The 16,161-nt window shown below is 42.9% G+C and overlaps 1 protein-coding gene across 2 annotated transcripts in view; it reads left to right on the top strand.

Moving 5' to 3' along the window:
• The first annotated feature begins 417 nt into the window (after positions 1-417).
• Positions 418-16,161, top strand: part of LOC122626224 (protein abrupt) — a 45,932-nt gene continuing 30,188 nt past the window's right edge. The window contains exons 1-2 of one of the 2 annotated variants that reach the window (XM_043806398.1): positions 418-609; positions 11,532-11,730. The gene's annotated coding sequence lies outside the window, so the exon portion shown is untranslated. The remainder of the gene's footprint in view (positions 610-11,531; positions 11,731-16,161) is intronic. The other variant, XM_043806397.1, reaches the window with a different exon arrangement.

Below are 16,161 nucleotides of genomic sequence, written 5' to 3'. Positions count from 1 at the left end.
CACAAATACACAAACACACACAGTCACAAACACACACAGTCACACACACACGCAGCAATTGTTGTCGTTGCAAAATTAATAACGGAAGTTGTGCATTTTATTAATAAAACGAAATTCACACAGAACCAGATTCACAATCGCAATCAGAATCAGAAGCAGAGAAATAAAAACCAGAACACGAAACTCGCTGCGAAAAAGAGCGCAAGAAAAAACACAAAAAAAGTAACAACAACAAAAATTGCAAGTGCAGCGCGACGGCTTCTTCTTCTTCGTCGTCGTCTTCTTCTTGTTCTAGTGGCGTTTTTCTTGTACTTCGTTTCGTTTGTTTTCCGCTTCTCGGAAAAGGCAGGAAAATGCGCTCTGTTTTGCCAACGATTCTCATTGAGTTTGTTCCTATTGTAATTGCAGTTGTGCAGTGTTGAAAAATCAAACTAAATTCAAAATCGGCTTTAAAGAAAACAACCAATTCATAAAGGGAAAACCCCCAAAGAAAATAACCCTCAGTGTTTCAAAAGTGTTCAAATTTTACAATTGTGGCATCACACCAACAAATTCAGCAATCATCGTGAATTTTCCAAAAGGAAATCCAGCAATCAACAGTGCAAAACGGTAAGTTTTTAAAATGTTTTTAGGATTTGCTTTAGATTGCTTATATGGCAACTTGTTAAAACTCAATTTTCTAAATTTTTACGTCTAAAGGGTTAGTTTGAAAGTATGTTTTTTTGAGAGTTTATACATAGTATGGGCATACCTACATATATATATATGTACTTAAATAAAACAACGAGGTCAACCAATTATCTATTTGCTTACTTTGTATTAACCATAATCTTTTGGCAACGAAACCAAACGAGAATCAATTCGCTTAAGCTGTTTAATCAGATCGCATTAAAATCGCAGTAAAATAGAACTTTCTCGCCTCCTTCGACTTGTTTAACTTTATGTTTAACTTTATATGTCCATGCGTTTCAGTCTCTGATTTTGTTTAACATAAATTGAATTAGGTTAGCAAATATTTTACTGTTTTACGATCGCGATCTACGTTTGCGATCTCTCCCTCTCAGTGATCGTAAAGCGAAGTTAATGGCTTACAAAATCGGGCTCACAAAAGGCGTTAGCATGCGGAATTGTCTTCAAAACTAGCTGGCCAACGAAAATGATGTATTTTTTGGTGTTACACGCTTTCTTGATTGGTCGGCGGCCCTCGAAGACAGACCCGAATAGTTGGGTGTCCTCTTGCGATTTGATAAATGAATCTTGCAACGTTGGGAAAACGTTTTCGCCGGAATTTTCGTGTGCAGTAATTGCCAACTTTTTGGAATCAGTGTTTTGGTATGGCCAATAATGGTAATAGCAGCTAATGAAGCGCCGCTCTTGGCTGGATTTTTGGATTTGGTCTCGGAGTCGGGGGTCTGCGATCTACGATATCCAACACCATCGCGTAAGTGTAGATTCCTCGCCTGGGCGAGTGTTGTTTTTATTTTTTTCTGATTTTTCACCGGCCCGTTGAAAACAAACACAAATAGCTGTGGAAACCCGTGGGGATGCTGGGCAACAAAAGGGCAGGTGAGGAGGGGGGGGCAAACAATTAACGCGTCGCTGTAATTACTGCAAATGGTAAATGGTAAAAAAAAAGGGGATTTGGGAACAACTAACCAGAAAAAGACACAAAGAGAGGGCAAAATAGAAAATATTAATAATCAATAGCCCGCTAAAAGGCATCGATGGAGTCGGTCGAGTTGGTCGCGTTGGTTGAGGCAATTTTATCGGTCGTTGAACGGCCGGCCAAAACGGCCAAAAAGAAGTTAAGACCAGAAGAAAAAAAAGATTTACAAGCCAAAAACGCAAATCGTCGAGCTTGGAAATTATGCCAAAAACTTCGACTAGCCGCAGCAAGAAGCGATCGGTTTTTGGTTAATTACCCGGCCAAATCTCCGTTAACCTGCGGCAAAGAAACCTCGTTGGTCTTTTCGGGGGGCTGAGCAGTTAATTACATAAAAACAAGTGATTTGCGTGTGCGCTGCTGCTTTTGGTGCTTTTGCTGCTGCTTTTTCTGCTTCTGCCCACTGGCATCGATTCTACAGCTCCGTTTCTTAGATTTTTGTGCTGGGTAATTTTCAACTCGCCAACTTTCGGCCCGGCTAATTAGCGGAGAAAATCTGCGGCAGTGGCCGAAACCCATTTTTGTGTTGAACACTTGCGACTTGGTAAGTGACCAAGGACAGGTGACCTTTGACTCTAGCTTGGGGGCCTAAAGAATGATTATCATTACACATTCATATGCTTATACATACTTATAATTCAATAATCCCATTTCAAGACTTGTACCCATGCCCTAATAATTTTCGTGTAGAGAGTTTATCAACTTTTCATTTATTTACACTTCAAAAGCTTTGTCTTGTTTTCGAGAGATTATTTTGTTATTTATTTCCCATTACTGCTGGAAATACATTTTGCGTAATGATTTTGTACGAAAATGTGCAGACTAAAAGTACATTTTGGCAGTCATCTTCCCTTCAAAATTCGGTTTTATTTCATTATGTCTCAAATCATTCTTTAGCCTCGTTTCTCACTTTTTTTTTGCTCTGCCGCCCAGCTTCCGAATGACCTTTGGTTGGCGCCGTCTTCTCCGCATCCTTTCGCTCCAAGCCGCCCCACACTCCATATAATTTATCATAAAAAATAAAAGTTTTTTGGCTTTTTACGAACCTTTTCATGGGGTTTCTGCCCCCCTGCGGTCAGGAAAAAAAAAAAAACAGTGTAAGGGAGCTGGACAATCGGCGCCGTGACTGCGTTCTAGATAAATAAGCATTCTTAATTATCCCTTTGCCTTGTTCTCCGGGGTGGCAAAAATGTTATAAACAATGGAAACCGCGCACTTAATGCGTTTTCTGTTTTCCAGAAAACAGAAAATAAAAAAAAAAAAAAACGCGGTTGCGGCAAGTATTTTTCTTCATATTATTCATTATTTTGTGGGGGGGGGCAGAAAAAAAAGAAAATGTTTTTATTGCCTGCGAAAAAGGGTATAAAATGCCCAGTCGCCATTAGCCAAGGACTCGCAACCAAAAACGACAACAATTCCAATCAAATGTGAAGGAGCAGGGCATAAAAAAGCGAGATTTCAAAGTGGCCCAAAGGCCAAGATACTCAATGCGATGGGTGGAGATGGAGATGGAGATATTGAGGGTGAGAGGGCCAACAAAGAAATGCCGTCGGTAGATGAGATTTGGATTTCTGGCCCATGACAGGCCAGTGACTTTTCACTTTTTCGCATGTGAGCAAATGTGTAATTGAAGTTCCGCTCGAGAATACAGTGGAGAAGTGAAGCGGGCCAAGAAACAATGGAATGTGGAGAAAGGACTCTAAGGACCTGGCCAAGTTTGCCTTTCTCGCTCGCCGACGGCGGCGCCTTGGCCTGGCCCAAAGTATCGCGATTGCCGCATGAGTTGGCATAAAATCACAAAAAATCACAAAAATCTGAAAAATCAGTAAATCGCTCACAAAGTGCACGAAAAGTGCAGCGAAAATGAAAATGATGTGGCACTTTCTCAATGCTACCTGCCATGTAAATCATCAAACAGAAAGATCCTTCGAAAATATTATTGCAGGAGCAATAGGTTTTAAGCGGAATACATATATTCGTATATTTGTATGTGCATAGCTGCATCGCATCGATTTGGAGAAATATTCTCATCAAAATATTTGCACTTCTTCTTCGAGAACTCGTAACGACACCAATTGAGAACGTAAGCCAACGCAAACATTCGGAGTTTGAAGCTGCAGTCACAGTGGACACTCGATAAGCTGCCTTCATAATCAACTGAGGAAAGAAACTATAAGATACAGATAGACTCTAGGTAAATGGCTATCCTATTAATTGCAAATATGTAGATATGGAATTTCGTATCAAGTTATATCGCTGCAGAGCCTGATTTAATAGCTGCCTTGGGATACGTAACGTAAAGGAACTTTACTGTTAGACAGAACGTAACAGAACGTAGCGAAGTGGACAGTTGCAGTTTGGGTTAATTTACCTTCTTGTTTCGGCCCAACCCACGACCTAAAAAAGAAAAACGATTTCTATATGTTGGCGACTTTAACTCTGTGTGTGTGCTCTCCGTGTGTTTAGTATTATCAAATGCAATTTTCTAACGCAGTCGCACTTTCAACGATGACTGCAGCGACGTCGACGGCGGCAGCGACTGCGACTGCAACTGCGACTAAGGCCCCCAAAAGCAGCAACAAAGGCCCCCCAACAATTGCAGTTTTAAGTGAAAATAAAATGCATGACAACAGCAGTGGAAAAGCAGCAGCAAAGGCAACAACAATGCATGCCTAAAACCTAATAAAAATTCAAATTAACATTTGAAAGAGCGAGGCGGCAAATAGAGCGAGTGAGCAATAGATGGAGAGCAGTGCAGCGTGCGACAGGGACAGGGCCATGGGGCAAGAGAGCGCGCTAGACAGAGAGAGAGAGAGTGATAGAAAGAGAGATAGAGAGAGAGAGACAGCGACGCAACCGAAAAGCTTATGAAATTCTATTAATTTTTGAACAAAACGGAATGTAATCCCTGCGAATGACCCATCGCCACCCTGTCCAGCCACTCCCACATTTCTAATCGCCCCATCCGCTCGACTAACCGATACCGATGCCAGCCGAAACTTTCCGATTCCAATTCCGATTCTGATTCCGATTCAGAATCTGAATCCGATGATGCAGCGCTCAAAAAATTGTTTGTTGTTTTTCCCCATTTTGTTGCACTTTGTTTTTCTACTCCCTTTCGCTCATGTTGCTGTTGCTTTTGCAGTTGTTGTTGTTGTTGTGGCTCTGCAGATTGCAGACACTCGCATAATAATGCAATTTGCCATCTGCCATGGAACGACGTTCCCGTCCGTCCGTCCGATTCGAATATTCGACGTCACGCGCCAAAAAGACTGCGACGTTGTTGCTTTTGCTGCTGCTGCTGTTGTTGTTGTGGTTGTTGTTGTTGCTGTCGTCGTCTGGCCTCTGGATGTCTGTTTATCTGTCTGTCTCACTCCCCCCTTGGAGCCCTTCTCCCTCGCACACACAACCATGCAAGTAGCGACACACAGATACTATAAGATACAACTTTACAGTGGACACTGGCGAATTGCAGAATGCTAATAAAGTTTAAACTTAAAAGGGATTCCAATAAAAATAGAAAAACATCTGAAAATGTATTTCCTTTATTTCATTTGTTGAAGCGTATACCTCATACTAGATTTTTAAGTACATTTTACGAAACATATTAAATACGATATTCAGCAATATGTAAGTTATTTTCCCTAAATACACAACTAATATTTGCATTTGCTCAAGTTTTAAATACTTTGAAATTATATATAGTTAAGCTATTAGCTTGAGAAGAGATTTTTGGGGATTTGTATTTCAATACTCAATGTCCGAGTGTCCACTGTAGCTCCAAAGGCAACAATTTGGTGGCCACCTGCATGCTGCTTGCCTTCTGCACTCACACATTTGCGGGCAAATACTGATGCATACTGGCACAGGATGCGAACTCCTGGCGTTTGCTATTTGGCACTCACTCTCCGCTGCTCTCTTTGCTCCCATTTTTGCACTGCTCCCTGACCTCTGACCCCCTTCGAAACACCCCCTCCCCGCCACCCTTCTAATCCTTTTTTGCCGCCGCTGCAGTTGAAGGCCTCGAAACGCCTTCGGCTTTCGTCGGCTGTGAAAACTCGCGTTTTCCCAACATCTTCCTCGAGCTTCGCTTTTTATGACTTGTATGTGAGTGTGTTCCTGTATGTGTGTGTGTGCGTTGATTTTGCGATTTTTGTTTTTGTCCTTTTTTTCGCACAGTTGCGAGTTTTCCACGAAAAACAGCTGCAAAAAGCACGTGTCATCGCTGACTCGCCCATTTCATCGTGTGCGTTTTCCCCCGGCGCACCACGCCCCCATCCCTCCGCCCACCGCGCATTTTCCCCATTTGCTCTCCATTTTCCACCCCCCCGCCGCCACCCAACGCCAGTTCCACTTTTCCCTTTTCATGGTCGCTTTGGCCGCCAGCTTTATTTGATTTTTATGCTTGCGGATTTTCTTTTGATTTCGCTGTTCGCGATTGTTGTTCTTGTGTGTGAAAGCGTTTTCGCAGACAGGACAAATCGGGGAAACCCCATGGCGATGATGACGATGACGAGATGATGACGATGTCGTCTGTTTTCGGTGGTGCAACTGCGGAAATCGGGGGAATAATCGCCCTGTGTGCAACGTGCCGCGAATGCAGTTCTTTCGCCAGACTTTTGCCCGATTCTTCGTAGCCAAATTATTGATTTGATTTCTCGATTTGGCCGCGAGCCAAGCGCCAACTTGGTTAAAAGCAAACAACAAATATACTGCTTAAGATTGCACACACCCCACGGATACAGTGGTCACTGGATTTCCAGAAATTATGTGCTTTTGCTTCTCCCCAAGGACCAAAAACAAAACATTGAGCAAAAAATCCTGGTTTAGTTTTCATTCAACTTTAGGTGGCAATTAATATAGTCAAAAGATACTATTATTTTTCTTTAATAATTTACAAGGAGAGACTCCAACTTATCAAGGGACCACTGTACCGCCCTGCAGCAAGTCGCATAAGATGATGGCATAACCACTGCACCCCCGCCCATCGAATTTCGTGGCCGAATCGAATCTGCAGCAAAGAAAAGACGTCCCAGCCCTTTGGGCCCTTTTCCCCAAAAGAAGTCGCCACTCGGACTGGCCTTCTGTGCGGGTATTCCTCGGTATGGGTGTTGGTGTTGGGGTATGGGTAGTATGTTGCACCAACATTAAGACTGCAGTCTGTAAATCCCGCTCTTTCGTTTGGGGCTCCAACTCTTTGCGGGTTCTCTTAGGTTTTTCTCACTGCCCGCGCCCGCCCCACCCCTTCAGTTTTTCTCAGCTGGGGTTTGTTATTGTTTTTCTTGCCGTTTTGCCGGCTGCCGAGCGCGAACCACATGAATGAATATGAATATGAGTGCGGTGCGATGCGATGCGATGCGTGCGCTCTCTTTCTACGCGCCCCATCTCGCTCTAGTGGCACTCGGAAACTTCGGTTCGAGTTTGAACTGAGTCCCAGCAGCTTCGTGTTGCATCGAACCTGCTCGAAGGGCATCTATGCGCAGGAGGGGGCGCTGCTTTGCTTGCTTTCGCAATAACCGGAAACGGAAATCATATTTGGTCAAGTTCTAATGCCATCGACGATTGCAATTAAATGGCCAAATGTCAATTGTTTTCAACCAGGCTAAAGCGAACAGGACAACAACAACAGAGCGGGTGTGAAAGAGACAGGCGCCAAAAGCCAAAAGCGAAAAGCCTGACCCCGCCATTAACCGTTAATGCACGGATCGTAAATCGAATTGAAAGGAAGGTGTGTCATGCGGACTTATAAATAAAATTAACAACCAGCTGGGCAGGGGGAGGGGAAGAGGTTAAGGCGGAAATATTTGCGCCACTGCGACTTTGTTGCTCCTCGTGGTTGTTGTCGTTGTTTTTGTTGCTGTAATTAATGGCAAACAATTACAAAAATGAAAAGAAAAAAATAAAGAAAAGGAGTCGGGTGAAAAGAATGAGGCCCCCGGTGGAATTACAGTATAAAAGGCGAAGAGCAAGTTAAAAAGTGAATTACCTGATAAAGGACAAAACGCGATTTGAGGTGTGTTTGCCCACCTTTCCACCTTTCCACCGAACGCGTCCCATCGCGATTCCATATCCAATCCATCCGGCCAACAATGCGTGTGTCTCGGTTTAAGCACTGCTGCCCAGCATGGGTTCTTGGCCATGGCCACAGTGGGCCATGTTCAAAATTATGAAAGTCAGCCAGAAAGAAGTGATATAAACTTTCAGTCGCAAGTGTGTTCCTACTTTTGGGATCCCACTATTACCAAAAATGCTTAAATGATATAATATATATTTTAATTTTGTGTATAATAACAGATCATTGGTTCCACTGTAGCTATCCTTTCGGTATTGGATTCCTCTCCATCCCCCCTTTCGCTCCACCCCCTAACGGCGGTCAGTGTCCAGCTGACGCGCTTAATTAATTACGCGATTGTATTTGTGACTAACTGCTTACCTCCTTCCCCTCCTGAAGTCCAAAGTTTTGCGGTAATGCAATCGCCTGTTTTGGTTGTAAGGTGGCGGTAATGGGGTGTGGAATGGGGTTGGGTATGGAGAAGGGTATGGGGTGTGGGGTGCGGGGGCAAGGACATCCCGTCACTGGGGAGAAATTAATACCCACTTAAGCTTAACTGGACAGTCCGACAGCGCCGACTTCTTCTCTGGCGAAGATTCTTCTTAATTTTTGGTCAGCCGCCCGCCTTCTCTTATTCTTCCGGTCGAAGGTGATTCACAATGCGCATAAATAAGCGATTCCAAGTATTTCGATATTTTATGCCAATTTAACTTGGTTCTTTCTTCTTTTGCCTCATTCCTCTCCTCTTTTTTTTTTATTTTTAGTAATTTTCGAAGTCCTGCAATTATCCTAGGTAGGTTAATATCCCCCGTATAATGCAGTCGCTTTTTCGAAAAATTATGAAGTAAAAAGCGTTTTTATTACCATAAATTACAATGTGCGAACGGAAAGAAAGGCTGGCTAACTGTGAAGGGGTCAATGGAAGTCACAGTTGCGAAGTACACTCAGAAAAAATGTGCAGTCGATAGTTATGAATGATGTTTAAAGTTCCGCCAATTGTTGTTTCACAACAACTATTGGATTATTTCATTGTATATTTCAGTAGTTGGAAATTTGCTTATAGGAATGTGTTATGATTAGTTTTTATATTACAAGATAAAAATCCATTGAATTTTTAAGATGCAGAATTGTTATATAGGCATCCCTACTTTCCTGTGTAAAGGTTTTTTTTTGGAGTGGGAACCGAGGTTGTTCCCCAGGTTTCCAGCTGTCCTTTGGTCAGGCTGTTTTTGGGATGGTTGGATAGTTGTGGGCCCGTCATCAAATAAACACTCTCACCCCCTGACCAAAAGGGAAGCATAGCAGGAGGTTAATTTCATTAGAAATTCATATTTCCTTCTTTTTTTTTGTTTTGTTTTTTTTTTTTGGTTTTAGGCAGGGTCAAGGGGGAGACGCTGGCGAAGGGCGTTGCTTCGACATGTGTAAATGTGAGCAATAAAAAAGAAATTTCACATTTCCAGCTACGTTGTTGTTGTTGCTGTTATTATTGTCGTAATTTGTTTATAACGGTATTTATGAAATGGTCACAAGTCAACGCGTCGCAACAACAACCAAAATAACTACAGGACTACAGGACTAACCCCAGAACACGCACCACAAACCCCGCCCTACACTAAGCCCCATCCGAGCTATCGCCAATTATTCTTATTACGCCTATTACTACTTGTTTTTTTTGTTTTTTTTTTAACCACTTTCCATTGTTGTTGGCTGCTTTTGGGTGTTTTTGGTAACTCGGGTTCCCCCACAGCGCTAGCTGACCTTTTATGTTAATCGCATTTGGCTTGTAACGCGTTTGCCGAGAGAGAGTGAGAGAGGGAAGTCTTGTAGCCAGTAATTGATATGCGTCCTAATCATGCAATCCTTTGTTACCCCCCACCACCAACCTCCACCACCCACCGCCCACTTGGCGGGAAAACAACTTTGGCTTGTTAGTTGTAGTGGAAGAAGTAATTACAAGCACTGCTCGGCTTGTATTAAGACGCAGTGACGTTAGCCGTCAATTAATGATCAAGGAAAGGCTGGAATCGCCTGCCATATTTGCATAATTATGCGGTGAATCATATCCGTAATTATCAGTAAGCAATTAAACCTTAAATTAAATTTAGCTTTCAATATGGTTTTTCCAAGCCTCAAGATCTTAAAGCAACTCTAACAAACAATTTGTTAAATGTTAAAATCTTTTGTTATCTTGGAATCTTTTTGATATATATTTATGTCTTAAAATCCACGCTAAATCAAAATATTTACTTCTGTCCAAGATTGGCGATATACCGACCTTAACCAGCTGAAGTCACAGATTTAATTTATACATCCAACTTGACTCGAAACTACGACGTTCCAGTCGACGATCTGGCATTTGCTGGCTAATTAATAAACTTTCACATATCTGATTTTGGAAATCTTTTCACTTGCAGCCGCTTGAATGGTTTGAAATCTAGCCGAAAATCGTTTTATGTAAATTATCAACGAAAGAAATGTCGAATACCTATATACCTACCTACCTATTTGTAAGTAGCAGATGAGTGAAGCTGTGGGGATTTTTGTATAATTTATTGCATTTTGATAGTTAGAGTTTAATTACAGCATTTCACTTCGCTGTTTGCGGCAGTGAAAGTGCAAGTGGTGGCTATGGGTTTCTGGTCACACCGATCTCGCATCGAGCGCGATTAACCTTTGACCTCCTGCCGCCCAGGTAGAAAATGTGGAACGAAACAGTTGCAGTTTAGCCGCCGCCGCTGGTCGTGACCCCTCTGAAAATCATAAAACAATAAATCTTTTTAATATCTCTTCTTGTTCTCGAACCCAAATTCTGTGTGCCTCTTTCTCGTTTCTTCGCCTTTTTTTTCGTTCTTCTCCATTTCGTGGGCGTTCGTTTTCCTTTTCTTTAGCGTTTTTCTGGGCGAGTTTCTCACGTCCTTTTTGGGTGAGGTGGGGGTGTGGGGGTGAGGGCAGCGAGTTGGGGGGCGTGGCCATTACTCAAGTTTGTGGATTTGAAGTAATAACTCAGTGCGTCATAAAAATTTTAATTGCTTTGGGTTTCTGCTGTGCGAAAGCAGTTCGGGTAATTAACATAAACCCAAAAATGTCCAAGAAACAAAGCCGACACAATGCAAAGCACCCACAGCAGCAACATCACAGCCAACAACAACAACATGCCACGAACAATGAGGCAATAAAAATTGCAGCGCATAATTTTCCACCATTGAACCCTTTTTTTTTGGTTGGGATGTTGTTATTGCTGAAAATTTCCACGCGTATCAGTAATTAGTTTGCTTATTGTTATTCCTCCACTTTCACAGGGGGCTTAAACTGGGCTAATGTTGGCTGCTAACCCTTAGTAACTGTTTCCCACTTTTAGCCACCTTGCGTGTTAGGAATTTGGATCCTTTCCTTTTCCGAGGATCTACCAAGATCCTTTCAGATTCTGGTCCAGGCACAAAAAAAGAAGAGAGGCCGCCTTGTCAAGCTGGAAATTTATATGCGTGGATCGAAAGGGCCAGAAATCAACGGCAATTGTTGTATTCTACGTGTGTGAGTGCTAAGTGGGTGCAATTAGACCGGCGAGCGGACAGGTAAACAGGTAACCCAAATCGAGTTTCAGGGTCTGGGGTTCTGGAGTTTGTCTGACCTTCGATTTCGGGGTCGGTTGATCTTTGTGCTGGCTTTGATCCTAATGCAACGAATTGAGCCACGCATCGCAAGGTGGCAATAAATTCTGATTGCAATTGACACTTTTATCGCCGGGCCCAAACGGTTCGAGGGTGAATCTAAAATATCTTCTAATGGTCAACTGTTTTTCCGTTCCTTTTGTTGCAGACACTAAGTTGCAGCTGAATGTGGCAGAAGCAACTGCAGCAGCCGTATAAAATTCGAGAAGAATAGACAACATAGAATTGGAGAGGCGAACAATAACACTTGGATTTCGAACTGCTGCTGCAACATCCATAATCGAAAGCTAAGCCACATCATCGAAATCTTCGGGCAGTGAGGCAGCAGCATTAAGCAGCAGCAACATGTGAGTACCACTCCAATTTCCATTAAGTGGACTGGCCAAATCAATTCGCTAATTGAATGCCGCGCAATTGAAAAGCTTCTTAATGTTGTTAAATGTGAACGAATTGGCATCCCTCGACGCTGCTCTTCTCCTTCTAGAAAACCCCCCACCCCCACCTATCTCCCCAAACTCCTTGTCGTACCGCCCCGTTTAACAGTCTTAATAGAATCAAAGAGCCACGCAATATTACTTTTAATTTGCCGTAATTGTGGCGTTCTCAGTTCTACTCCAAGTCCCCAGCCCCGCGCCCCTTGGTACCTATAGTTCCTAGAAACTAACTCAGCTCCCCCTGCCAAGTGCACAGAAAGAAAATGTAGATCACTAGAATACGTGCTTTTGGAAAGCAATATTATAATAGGGAAGACATCTTAAAAGAATGCTTGTCCTTTGTTCTCTAAAGAAATGAACTCCAGTTAAGATCTGTTTATTAAACTGCTAGTAATTTTCGTTCAGTGTGCCCTCCTCCCCTTTCACTTGCCCAGTTTGCGATACAGATTTACTTGTGTCCGCAGCTCTATGGCAACAATAAATAACACAAATTCGAATTGGTCAAAGCGAACGCCAACAAAAAACAGCATAGGGACATGTGGACTTCTGAGGGGTGTGGGTGGTTGGGAGGTGGGGTATGGGGTATGGGGCATGGCAAACGTTGGAATCAATTAACCAAATGGCGCGAGTACTCGACTGGCGGCTGACTTTTGCATTGGTTAATAACCGCTTGCAAAAAATAAAAACCGAACGACAGACGTATAAATAGAGAATTGAAATCAAAATCAAATACATATTTGTGCTCACACACATGCATCATCAAAAAGGGGTGGCATTTCCCCCACAACCAGTCCCCATTCAGCCCCCCACACAAGCCCCACTCCCCTCATCGCACAACCTCAAAGCAAAAACCCGCAGTCCAAAAATTTCTCTGAGGAGCTTCAATTGTCTGCACTTGAGTTCAATTTCTGTACGCTCGCGTTGGCTACCCAAACCAAACCAAACGAAACCAAACCAAAACCAAACAAAAACGCAACCCAACCCAAAAATGCTTTTAAAGCTCGCCTGCGGAGCAGAAACGACTTGTGGAGCGGGTTGGGGGTTGGGGGGAGATATTTTCGTCATAACTATAAATTTTATTGAGATTCAAATGGTCTGCGTACAAATTTAGACACAATTATTACTTACTTCAATGACGCCAGCCCGTGGAATGGGGCAAACATTTGGAACTTGCTTCTCGAAAGGGAGAACATCACTCCATGGGGCAGATTCAACTTCAATGCGACTGGAACTTGTAATCCTAATTGTACACAAACTTATATGATTTTAAAATGAGTATTTCATAGATATACATTTTTGCAGTACCTTGTGTCATTGCTAATCCTGAATGCCCCACTGAAATGATTAGTTCTCGAATTAAGTTAGAGTAGCAGCTCTAGCAGATGTCAAAACAATCCCATTTGTGCCCCCAACCAGCAGCAGCACCAGCACCTATTCCACTTAACAGACAGTTCGTCAAATGACAATTACAACGACTTAATTACTTTTAATAAAGACGTCCGTATGCCAGCAAGTGAGCAGCAAAAACTGCAGCTCTTCATTAGCGAAAAAAGTATACTCGGCCATTTTTGCATAATGCCTCATTATGCTTGCCCCAGCAAAGGGGGGTGTGTGGGGGTGCTCGCCTTAATACATACAAATTGGAAATTGATGAATTTTTCCGGTATGAAGTCCGTCCCAAAACAAAATGCAGCTGGCCCCCAAGGGGCCGAGAGTCTATCGCACTCGAATATCAATTAGTACAGTTGGGGGTGGGATTACCGATCCCATTCGATTCGATCGATGGATGGATGGATGTTCGATCTGTGGATCGATCTAACGAACAATCAATGGCAATTACTGGCGATGGGAAATTACTAATAATAATGACTTTAATTGAATATTGCGCACTTCATTCACCCCGCCGTCGTTCTAAATTTGAATCCCAAAAGAGGGGGGCAGCATACTCGTATTATCCATTTATCCATTACAAACCTTCAATCGACCATAAACACTCGGAGGAGCGAGTGAGTGCGAGGTAGCAGGGCGGCGGGGCAGCGGGGCAGCGGGGCAGCGAGGGTACAAGGGATCGATCCGTGGCAATGTCACAACGTGCTTTATATTTGGATGTGAAACGAGCGGTAATGAAGTTCGCCGGATTCGCAGCCAACCAAGTACCCCCTCTCGAAAACGATTCAAGCATGAAAGCAATTTTTAATTTATTTTGGTTGAGCGCTTCACTTTTTCCTAAAATTATGACATAATAGCCGGGGAGCAACGAGGAGCGCGAAGCAGCGAACCACCTAATAATGTCATATGGAAGTTTACGAGTACCGAACCCGATCGAAAAATCCGCGCGGGGGAGCTCCGTCTCATCGAGGGGATGGATGGTGGTGTGAACACCTCGAAACACAGACGGCAGTGTGGGAAAAGTATATTTGGATACTGTTTGCCGATGGCGATGGCCAAACACCTTCCGCTTCACAAATCAGCAGTGTGTGCTGGAGTGTGTGTTGCGATTACTTCGATACTTTGAGCTGCGGACCAGTTGAGCTGCTGACCAGTTGTTGTCAGTTGGCTAATGTTATAATTAACCTGGCCACCGCCGTCAACGCCAGTCACATATCGATCCATCAGCTGACCCCCGAACCCAATCAAAGCCGCTTGGCCGGATAATCTCGGCTGGAACTGGAAATCGGATTGACACTTTCGGTGGGGAAACAATAATAGATTGCGTTCCGATAAGTGAAACTCTGGGCCAATCAGTTACTGGGCTTGCAACGAATACCCTGTTATCATTTGCCAAAGTACCGATTGAAGTAAAAGAAATGATTCACTTTGAAATATAATAAACATAAGTCTGCTTATTAAATCCCACAATCTAGCTCACTTTTTATAGATTGACCAAATGATTTGAACAACGCCCAGCGGCTATCATTAAATTGCCCACATCTAAGTCGACTGGAAAAAATACAATTTAGTTGAAATACCGTGGGCGAAAGAGATGGTCTAAGTATGTAAACACGATCATTAAATAAAACATTGAAAACGAGCAAGAAACGAAACAATAAAACGCGCACTCAGATACAAAACACACAGACAGATACAGATACAGATACAAATACAGAGTGGGTGATGTTGATGAAGGGAGTGAGGCAGGCAGACGAAATAGAAAACGGAGGAGAGGAAATGGAGACAAGTTAACCAATGAAATAAACGCAAATTTAATGACAACAACAGCGCCACGCACAACTTGGCCAATACGCGTTTTCCATTATGGCCAGCTAGCCGAAGCACTTTACAACGCGAGATCGAATCGGCCGAAAAGAGCCGAAAAAAATACAGAAACAAATGTCAGAAAACGAAAACTACAAAATGGAATACATAATACACATAAAACCCAAATAGTGAACAATGAATTAAATGTTATAAGATGTAGATACGACGCACACTTACAGGTCGCGAGATACATTTGTATCTGTATCCGCGATCCGCTGTGATCTCTCCTACTTCTACTTCGGATTCAACTTGTTTTTTCGTTTATTTTTTTGTTGTTGTTGTGTGGACGTTTTATGGCTTTTCAATACCGAAAGTTGGTTGGTGGTGGTTGGCATACCAGGGGGAAAATTAATGCCAGTATATACGGTGTATATCTGAGCGATACGTCGCATTCATTCTTACGGCCATTGTATCTGCTGCTGCTGTCGTAGTTGCTTTCTCTTTGTGTTAATTGTATTCGAATAATGATGATGCTGGGTCGCTTGTTGGCCTGCATCTTGTATCTTTCGGATACTTTGGCCTCCGCTTCAGCATTAGCTTTGGCTAATTTAATTTATGGCCAGTTTATGTAAATTTCAAATACCACATATTTAGTTTGTTTCTTCTCCCGGCTGGCCGTCTGTCCACTCATTCTTCTTTTTGTTTCCAATCTCTGGCCAAACAGATCAATTTCTGTCTCTGTCTCTGCATCTTCAATTTCTTCTTCTACGCTGCGGCTTTTAAGTTCTTTTTTAATATTAACCATTTTTATTATACGCGACAGTTCATTGACATCTTGTGTGTGCATACATATATCTTGCTAGCCATGTATCTAGTTATCTTTATGTGTGTCTTCTGTTGGTCAAAAGAAAGTTGAAAACTTTGTGGAGTGACGGCATCTGCGAATTGGCATTTGCATAAACTTGGCCACACATTTCTTGGCCATGCGAAACTAACGAAAACCAACTATCAACTAGCGGCAACAATAGCCACCTCGGGCTAATTGCGGCCCATTGAGATGGCTATCGGCTAGTGGACTCGCCCCATTAAGAGAGCCATTTTGCTGAAGTTGGAAATTAATTAGGACAGGTTGCTCACAGTGGACAT

This window comes from Drosophila teissieri, chromosome 2L (genome assembly GCF_016746235.2).
Source record: "Drosophila teissieri strain GT53w chromosome 2L, Prin_Dtei_1.1, whole genome shotgun sequence".
Lineage (NCBI taxonomy): Eukaryota > Metazoa > Arthropoda > Insecta > Diptera > Drosophilidae > Drosophila > Drosophila teissieri.
The sequence above is the reverse complement of the archived record's forward strand: the minus strand, read 5'-3'. Positions and strand labels throughout refer to the sequence as shown.